Source organism: Dipodomys spectabilis, unplaced genomic scaffold (genome assembly GCF_019054845.1).
Source record: "Dipodomys spectabilis isolate Male_0828 unplaced genomic scaffold, ASM1905484v1 ptg000253l, whole genome shotgun sequence".
Classification (NCBI taxonomy): domain Eukaryota; kingdom Metazoa; phylum Chordata; class Mammalia; order Rodentia; family Heteromyidae; genus Dipodomys; species Dipodomys spectabilis.
The window spans coordinates 825,657-834,511 of record NW_024870930.1 but is presented as its reverse complement, the minus strand read 5'-3'; the positions used below and the strand labels follow the sequence as shown (position 1 = coordinate 834,511).

General features: G+C 32.7%; 1 pseudogene; it reads left to right on the top strand.

The window, feature by feature from the left end:
* The first annotated feature begins 7,503 nt into the window (after positions 1-7,503).
* On the top strand, positions 7,504-7,600 carry LOC122124911 (annotated as a pseudogene).
* Positions 7,601-8,855: the final 1,255 nt, after the last annotated feature.

The following is an 8,855-nucleotide window of genomic DNA, read 5'->3' as shown; positions in this document are numbered from 1 at the left end:
ACAAAAAAGGAATACACAGTTGGAATTTTGGGCTAATTTTCTCATTATGTTTTGAGAAGTCAAGTTTCCTATTGAAATGCAACTCATATATATCCTCACTTGTATTTTAAATACTCTATTACAGAACATTCTAGATGCAAAATGGCTCATTATTTCCATCCAAAAATTTGCAAAACTAAGTAAGCACCATTCTGTTGGATTCCAAAGAAATGTTGAAGGATTACAAAAGCTTAAGCCTGGAGAAATAGCAAAGTTCATCTAATGTAGGACTTTGTAGACCTTGCTAAATTAGAATTTAGATTTAAAATATGTATTTTTGTTTTGTTTGTAATTTTATATTCTATAGGATACTACAAAATTTTTTAAGTAGAGGGATTAATGGACAAATTCACAAATGATTCTTGCATTCTATTTTCCTAGAATATTCTTTCAAGAGAGTTATAAATAGAACATAGTTAATAAATAATTCCCACAGTTCATCTATACCATGTTAATGTGAATAATCTAGACAGAGTTGCTAAAAAATGGATGATATTAATTTATAAATTTAGAAAAACAGCAATTTTTGAGGGTTTGGTTTAAAATGGTATGAAGAGAGTAATTGTGTGACATCTTTTTTCAACCACTAAGTAACACAGGAAGCCATTTCCTTATTTACGTGCCTCTGTATACATTGAGAAAAATGCTAGGTTTGGGGTTTGTACTCAACTTTGTTTTATTGTTTTGCCTAAAGCTTGAACTGTTGTCCTGGACAGTGTCTCTGAGCCTGTTTATGCTCAAGGCTCATGCCCTACCACTTCAACCTCAGTGCCACTTGTGTCTGGTTTTTGCGGAGAAGTATATTAGAGATAAGATTTTAAGAAACCTTCCTGCCAGGGTGGGCTTTGAATAATTTTCCGATCTTAGCTTCCTGAATATCTATGATAATTAAAAAAGTATAAATATAAATAATATTTGCAAGTGATCTGATCTTAAGAATACCAGTGGAGGAAAAATTATGCAGCTCAGTTTATTGTGGTGTTCTTTCCAGAACACGGAGGGCATCATATTAGCAGAGGTGTAGTATTTTTCACAATAGAGATAAGCTATTCATGATATGAATTAAGGAATTTTAGGGTGCCCCTTACAAGTTGGAAACTGTTGGACTAGATGACTTCATGTCATAAATCTTGGGATTGATAGGCATAGAAATAACAGCTTACTCTGATAAAAAAAATTGCTTACTCTTGACGAATTAATTATTACAGATGCTTCATAGTTTTATCCTCTACCAGAATGTGGTTATTTTTCTGTTGAGTTCTCAATTTGTACACTCCATTGGAAAATGGGTCTATTGCAGAATTTCATAACATAAAAAAAGGACTGTTTTGAATCTCTAAAGTATGGAATGTTGAGAATTTAAAAATGAGTAATTATGAGTAATTATTTGTCAAAGAATTTTGAAAAAAACATATACTCTGTCCTCTTAACAACTTATTTAATTTTAAAAGTTATAGGTTTCCATAGCATTAAAGTGTTTTTCTGTTTTAGAATGAGAAAGTAATAAATTTATTCTTTTTCAAAAAATTCGGCAAGTATATTATGAAAATATTGTCTAGTTGGATAACAATCACGTTGATGACCCTCTGATAAAAAAGAGGTAATCAATTTGAATTAGATGTCAAATAGAATTGAGTTTTAAAATATTGCTACATAAAGAATAATATTTACTGTGCCAATACAGTAAAATTACATTTTACGCAGCTTATTTGTTCAATTTTATTATCAAATTGATGTACAGTGAGGTTACAGTAATTTTAAGGTAGTGAATACAAACCATTTCAAACTTGTTACCCCTCCTTCATTTTTCTCACAGTTTTCCTTCACCCCTTCACCCCTCACAAGTTATAATGTACATTTCCAACATGTTGTCTTGTGAGTGTTGCTATTGCATTGGTTTTCCCTTTGTCTTTTGTCTCACCATTTTGCTTTTCCTCTTCCCTATTTAAGGTAAATGCATACACAATACAAAATCAATTACAGCAGGAATGAACTATAGGGGAAAAACCCAAAGAAAACAAATCACATAGTTTATCAAAAACAACAACCACAAATGAAAAAATCTGGTTCCATATCTTGGAATTCATTTTGCTGAGCATCAGCTTATATGGTTATATATGTACGCAGTACAAAGCCACTGGAAAATAATAGCTGCATGGACACTATATCATGAAAAGAGCATGTTAACTTTTGGATAGTAAAGGTGGAATTAGGATTGGTGAATTCGCGGTTCTGATAAAGGAATTTCAAGAGTTTTAAAGTTATGACAGGTAAATTTGAATTGTTCAAAAATTTTAACAACTTAGCCTATTAAGAAAATTTAAAATTACCTGGGAGAATAGGCTTTCATGCAAAGAAATCCACGGAGACTTAGTAGAGAGGAAGCAATGTGGGTGAAGATGGCTCTTTTTCACACTAAACCAACAAACCTCAGAAACGTTGCTGTAAATCCTGTTGGTTCCCTTGGAATTATCCTTACCCAGGAAATATATTCTCACTGTGTGAAACAAGGTTGTATTGGAATTTAAATTCAAGTTCTTAAAAAAAATAAGACATCAAAATTTGTGAATTTACCTTTAATTACCAAACAGTAAATCTCTGAAAAAGATAATTTGAGTCAAAATATTTAGGGAGAAAGTTCTCTCCAAAATGAAAGAAGGTGTTGGGTTTACACATTTCTGTTTGTAACACTTTCCACAATGTCTTTGCATGTGAAGCAGTGAAACAGAAAAAAATCTGATTGTATAATTCAAACCAATGATTTCACATTTCTAAGTAGCTCACAAAAAATAATATCCTTAATAACATGAGGTAGTGAAGACTTCTCTTATTACATAAGCCAAAATGTTTTGGGTTCAGAAAAGAATTGAGCAAATGGAAAAGGTAAGAAAACATAGTTCTTAGAAGCCCTAGCTAAGCGTATTGGTTTCAGCAGTGAAGGGAGTCCAAACATTTTTATGTAAATTGTGTTAATATTTTTTGGAGGGTCCGGTCATGGGGCCTGAACTCTGTGCCTGGGCTCTGTCCCTCAGCTCTTCTGGTCAAAGTTAGCGCTCTACCACTTGAGCCACAGCACCACTTTCGGCTGTTTTCTTTTTGCTTATGTGGTGCTTAGGAATCGAATCCAGGGTCTCAGGAATTCAAGGCAAGCGCTCTACCAAAGAGCCAACACAAAATATTAACACAAAATATTGTGTTAATATTTTTACTAACTAAAGTGATTTTACAGAGCCTATTTGGCTCACTACAATGCCGAACAGATTGAATGGAGACATGAAAATAAATTCCACATCCAAATGAGGCAACTTAAAAAGTTTTCAAAGAGAAATCATGAAGATGTAACAGTGATGGATCCCGTATAGTCCTTCAGCTTCACTAGACTTGAAGCTAAGATGTTGTGATTAATTGGAAATCAGGCAAGAGCTAAGAGGAGGACATAGAAGCAAGACATAGAATCATTGTCCTTTTGTAACAGGCACTGTCTTTCTAGGTATAGATGATTTAACTCTACTCTCCTCCATACATCTTGGTGAACAAATGCAATACCAAGAGAAAAATAATATATTGAAATAATTTTGCATAGAATAACTTCATTGTTCCTTATATGGTATCTAAGGAGAGTCTTAAGATAGAAGATAAAAGTGCAGTATTTTTCAGTTTCTTTTAACCATCTTCTTAGCAAAATATATCTTTTAGGTTAGAATTGATTGAACCAAAAAGTGATGGAGTATTTATTTTTGTGGGCACTTTAGACACAAGAAGACTTTCAAGGTAAAAGAAAAAAGAAAAAATACAGCCAAATATTTGTGATCACAGCTTCTTGGACTGTTTTCTGGAGACAAAGTTTTACATTAGATTTCTTCTCATTGACATAGATGTTGTTTCATGGCAACCAAATGCAAGAGGGAAGTTTAAAAGACTCGCCTGGCCAATTGAACAGCATGAAAGAATAAAATGGCAAATAATATTTAATGAATTACTTTGACCAATTACTTTGCCAGAAGAAAGAAGGAAAAAATATAATTCAAAATCAATTGACTTAAAAGTATGAAAAAGTAATAGTGAAGAGAGATTAGAGAAAACATAGAGGATTGTTTTCTCTCCAATGGAGTAATGGGTTCTTGATCTTGTTTCTTCCCTTCTATCTTCACAAGCTATCAAGTGTGTCTCACGACTGGGCTATCCAGTTCAGACAGAGAACTCGTAGAAGAAAGATACTATTTGCAGCAGATGTAGATGATTTATAACCTTAGACAATCTATTTAAATCTGTTCAAAATTCTCTCCTATCCCAAACTTCTCTCTTTGGACAGCGTTGTTTACTTTTCCCAAGACTACCCTTCATTAACTGCTTAAAATTTTGGGAGGAAATATTCATACTCTCTAGAAATTTCTGGATGGTTGTCATTTCTGTATGTTTTTGTTTTTTGTTGTGTTTTTAAACTGAATTTCAAGAGGTTGTGCACGTGTGTTACAATTAAATATATCCATCTAATTGTCCAATGCTCTTGGATCAGAGTCACTCCTTCCATCATTCTCAACCAAACGCTTCTCCAAGATTTATTTCAGATTTACCACTTCCTTTATCATATGTGTACATTGAGTATTCTAGCTGTACTTGCCCCTTGTTCATTTTTCATTCATTCTATATCTTTACTATAATTCCTTTCTGTTTTCAATTTCCTGATAGTCATCCTGTTAAACTGTCTATTAATAATTTGAAAGGTTTATATACATTTCATGGCGTTTCCATTCTGCATATGCTTGAACTAATGTCAGCTTATATTTCCATAATTCATTCATCTGCAGTAACAATTTGCAATACTGGAGACGTGAAGCACCTAAACATGATTTTATTCTCATTCATTTGGAAGATTAATCTTTAGTCAAAAAGAAAGTTAAAAAATGGCATAGAACGTATTCCTAATTTTTATTAATGGCTTTGTACAGCGGTGTGATTGTTTTATTTTACATGGTATAATATTTTCTACTACCTATAAGTTTTGGAAAAACAAGAAAACTAAAATTTATTCCTATAGAGGAATGTGATAGAAAGAGAAGACAGATTTTATGTTTGTCATATCTCTGATGAGTACCCATATTGAAGACTTAAAGTCATTTTTCGTCCTATGTTAGACAGAGAGGGAAAACATAATATTACATATGATAAGACAACTATTTGTGACATTTTAAAATGTACCTTATTAAATGATGACATTTACTTTATTAGCTAACGTTTCGGTTTGAAATTTGGCAGGCTGATCTATTTAACACATTTCTGGAAGGCCCCTACTGAAAAACACAAATTGTGGTTGGTACTATTTCTACACTTTAATGAATGGTTGAACGTGTTTGGCATTAGTGCTTGGTAAATAATTCAACGCTATTGTAACTTGCTCCCTACACTTGAAAAACTTGTAATGTCACTAAATATCATCTAGTTGTCAAATGTTATTTTGGCGAATGTGATTTTAAAAAGTTAATTTGTAAAGGAATAACTTTCAGGAGATTAAATGTAGATTATCATTGGTTTGAGAGTGACATTTTTATACCACTGATCCATGTTGTACTGAAGTCCCAGTGTTTTGAAGCCCTAAGGATCTTCTCAATGTTTTTCTGAATTATATTTGAACTCTACGTAAATTTTTCTGGGCCTTGGTAGACCAATTATGGATCTATCCTTCCAGGTACTATTTTTTGGCCCACTTATGCTGGACTAAAATCTTTCATTAATCATAGGGAAGGGGTATTAAAAATAATCTTGTGACACCTTGTGAACTTGTTCACTCATATGGGCTGGTCATCTGTAAGTTGAATGTTTGAATTATAGTACATACACTCAAATTTTGTGATCTCATCTTTCATTTTAAGTTGCCTTGCATTTCACAATTGCTTACTGCTAAATCCTGTATCTCAAGAAACTGGGGCCCTGAAATATAGGAAATGAGAAATTGAAATGGGTCTTCGATTACTTTGGTGCATGTTGCATGGGTCTTTGTGAGAAGTCTTGCCAGTGTTATCTGATAATGCAGGTAAGCGGTACCTGGGATCCTAGGACTCATTGGGTCATGCAGAAGAGTAATATTTGTTAGACATCTTATCAGCAAAATTTGGGAATAATCAGTAGGAATGCTTCAGAAATATGGAGAAAAACAGTTTGGGACCAGTGAATTAAAACAATAAACAGAGAAGCAGAGTAAAATCCCTTATAGATTAGAGGAAAACAACATTTTTTTTAACCATGTGAATTCAGAAGACCAAGAACAGTTAGAATGTATCACAAGTTTATACCAAAGACACTGCATTGATACGTTTATATTCTAATATACATTTTAAACCTAATTATTTATATTCTAATTCTACTTATTGGAATAAATAAATATTAATTTATTTGTGAAATAATCAACTAATTCTAGTAAGTTTCACTGTGTGAAATATAAAATCAGCACATATAAATATAAAATATATAACTATATATAATATAAGAAAAAGACACATGTTTTGCATTGTTCTGTTGTGGTTACAGTATCAAAGGCAACTCTGTTTTAAAGTATTATTCCATTATCTCTACCTCAGTGTTTGATAGAGTTGGAACTAAAGCTTTACCATTTGTAGATTTACAGCCTGGAGGCAAGAGAAAACACTCTGATTAAAACATTAGCAATTTAAGGCCCAATAACGAGGAGAAACTTCTGGACTTCTCCTGCAAGTATGTAAATATTTGGTGATAGAAATGCAATAGTGTAACTTCCTGCCTGGTAGGATGGTAGACAGGCCAGGACATTAAATAATCATGAATATGATCAATTTTTTCACCTTCTTGGCTTTAGTTACTTTTGAAATGTTAGATATAATTGTTTATTATATATTACATATTATAATAAACAATTATATTTTGATAAAATACCTTCTAGTCTGAACAGTTCTGACTGAACTGTTCATCTCTCTATGATCCCTTGTAACTAAGATTAGTTTTGTTCAAGTAAAACAATCTATGCTGTCAGGGTAAGATATTCTGATTGGTCTGTTCCTACATGGAAGAAGAGTAAAGGGTCAGGTAGACATTTGTGCCAGTAAGACCTCATTTTGGAAAATGTCAGCTGCATAAGGTTAGAAGTAGCTCTTAACCAAGGCTTACTTTGAATCCATTAGCTCCACAAAACTAATTCAGTTGGATCAATAAGTACTTGAAAAAGCCATCACCTTTGAACCTAGCTATAAATTATTGAAAGTATGATCAAATTCCAAATGAAAAAGACTTAAAATTGTCATTGACAAAAAAAGTTTGCGAATGTGAGCATTTGGCTGAACAATATATTTTTTTCCACTATTCCCATAATTTTAGGGAAATAAGATCAGTAGCATTGTCAGAAACAATATAGTTTCCTTGTTACAAGTAGGCAACCAATGATATAAGTCTGTATAAAGATTGCATCATTAACTACTTAAATTTATAAGATACTACATGTTTCAGCAGCATGTATTCCCAAATTACAATACAGAGATTAACATGGCAATTGCACAAGGATGATATGAAAATTTGTGAAGTATTCCGTTCTTTTCATTCTTCAGATGCAAGAAATGAAAAACAGTTATTAAAAAGTTGATTACAGAATAACAAGTGTAACAACACACGTAATTAATATAATTAAATTTAGTTTGGCATCAGTGTATTAAATCTTCACATCATAAAGGCGTTTACATACCATAAACTTTACAAAACTTTTGAAATTAGACAACATTGTCATTTTATCCCAAAGAAAAATAATATTAGGACCTAGGTAAAAAAGGAATCTAAAACTCTCTATATGGAATACAATCTGAAAGGACACATTAATAAACCTATATATTATAAAATAATATAGAATTCAAATTATATCTAGGAGAGAATAAAATAAATTATGAACATTACACAAACATAGAATATTTTAAAATATTTTTTTTCAGACAAGCACCAGAAATACTTTAGTTTCTGTACTACTCATTTAAACAGATAAGTTAAAATTATTTCTGATTAAAATTTCACAAACTCTGCAGAAATCATTATACATGTATACAAAAATTCTTGAATACATGTGACATCCAATGCAGGCAATTCACTTGTAAGAATTCCACGAAATTCATGAATTTTTACAGTAAGTATTGGTGTTGCCGGACGCTGGTGGCTCAAACTATAAAAAGAATTTTGAGGTTTTACCAGGTGTAATAGACTCAGACAGTCTTACCACTGTAAAGGTCATGATAAGGTCTCTGAAAGAGACTATTCAAGTTCATAAAGGGCAGAAGATTGCCAAATACTTTTACTCTCATATCTAAACTTGCCTAATCCCACACTGACTCAAAACAGAAAAGGAGGGTTTGGAACCACAGATACTGTAGCCTGGGTTCAGGAAATTACAGATAAAAGGCCTTACAAGGCCATTAAATCAATGGAAAACAAATGACAGGAGCTGACAGATCCTGTATAGCTGGAAAAGTTTGGCCTATGGCCTGGCCAGTGCATTATACTTCTTCTTCCTTAATTGGATTAGGGATGGCTTCTAATGTAGCTTAGTCAGCTCAGAGACTCAAATGAGTATGTGAAGGGCAGCAAGGCCACTTCAAACCTTGTTATCCCCAGCTTGCCCTTTTCTTTATGGGGCAGAGACATCATGCAAGACATGAAAATACAAATAGGACCAATAGATTCCTCATCGAAGGAGCAAAATTTTTCATAGGGGCCACTGAGGAACAGCTTTATGCTAACAAAATAAAATGGAAAAGTGATGATCCTGTATGGATTAACCAGTGGCCCTTAACTCAAGAAAAGATTCAAGC